The 1,321-nt window shown below is 38.8% G+C and overlaps 1 non-coding gene across 1 annotated transcript; it reads right to left on the bottom strand.

Moving 5' to 3' along the window:
• Positions 1-209: 209 nt before the first annotated feature.
• Positions 210-283, bottom strand: trnat-ugu (transfer RNA threonine (anticodon UGU)). The gene has a single exon. It is a non-coding gene; the product is annotated as a tRNA-Thr (tRNA).
• Between the last annotated feature and the right edge of the window lie 1,038 nt (positions 284-1,321).

Below are 1,321 nucleotides of genomic sequence, written 5' to 3'. Positions count from 1 at the left end.
AACAAATCTGGATCAAAGAAGTTGCCTTTGAAATATCAGCACTGAATTTCTGTACAAGGAGGAACAGCCATTCCAAACTCACATCCTACACAAAGGCTGTTTTTTCCTGTGATGAAAATTCATCATGTAATTTGAATTCTCACTTAAAGTTCAGAAGACACAGATGGAAGTGATTGACAAGGTAACTTCTCCATCACAAATGAGAAGCAAGGCTCCACTGGAAATTGAACCCAGGCTCTCCTGTTTACAAGGCAGGTGCTTTAACCAACTAAGCTACAGAGCCAGATGTTGATACAATTAAAATCAGAGGAGTACACTATTTATTTTCATATAATATCAATATCAAAGCAAAATGCAGCAGATGCTGGAAATCTCAAATAAAAACAAGAAATGCTGGAAATACTCATCAGGTCTGGCAGCATCTGTGGAGAGAGAAGCAGAGTTAACGTTTCAGGTCAATGACCCTTCTTCAGACCCTTCTATATATTCTCATCCCACTTCTCCACAGGTCACAACATATATTTTATCTTGTCCCACTTCCTGAAACAGTCAATCATATACTCTATTCTTCCCAGAATAGAAGACACTGACCAGGTTTCTTTAATGAACAGCAAAATTATGATTTTATTGCAGAACAAGTTTTAACTAGTCATGAAATAAAGCATAAATACACAGGTAGAAATTTTAAAAGTTCCCTTTTTACCTTAACCATTATTTAAAGCCCCTTTCTTCCCACAGCCCCACACACGCACACACACATACACCGATTAACTGAAAAAAAAGAATTATTTTTTACAATTCTGAGTTCTGTTAAAGACAAAAACAACACTTGGGCTGATTACTTGTTCATTCCTGAAGAAAACAGCAGATGAGATATGTTGTTCCAAAACTGGCACACTGTCTAACTTCTGAGTATGCGTAGACAGGTCACTAGGGTCTTTTCGAACAGTTTTTTCGAGGCAGTGTTGAGAATTAATTTTAGCAGGCTTTCTTCAAAGACAGGAGAAGAGATGAATTGACACAGTGAAGTTCTCAGGGTCTTTTAAAGATTTGCTGCAAAACAACGTGGGTTGTGATCTTCTCTCCTTTCTTGACACTTCTTCAGGCTAACTTTATCAGCTGCTCACTCCAGAAGGTAAAACACAATGACTGCTACAAATAAAAGCTTGTGATTTTTCTGCCCTCTTCGGTGTGTGCTGCTGCTGCCGGGTTTGTCCAATCAAGAGGCGCAACTGACTTCTCCGTCCACATTTCCCCCTGTTACCAGGGTTTCTGTTCTGCATTTAACTTGAGTCATGTGACAACCAGTAAACATAGTTGC

This window comes from Heterodontus francisci, unplaced genomic scaffold, assembly GCF_036365525.1.
Source record: "Heterodontus francisci isolate sHetFra1 unplaced genomic scaffold, sHetFra1.hap1 HAP1_SCAFFOLD_573, whole genome shotgun sequence".
Classification (NCBI taxonomy): Eukaryota; Metazoa; Chordata; class Chondrichthyes; order Heterodontiformes; family Heterodontidae; genus Heterodontus; species Heterodontus francisci.
The sequence above is the reverse complement of the archived record's forward strand: the minus strand, read 5'-3'. Positions and strand labels throughout refer to the sequence as shown.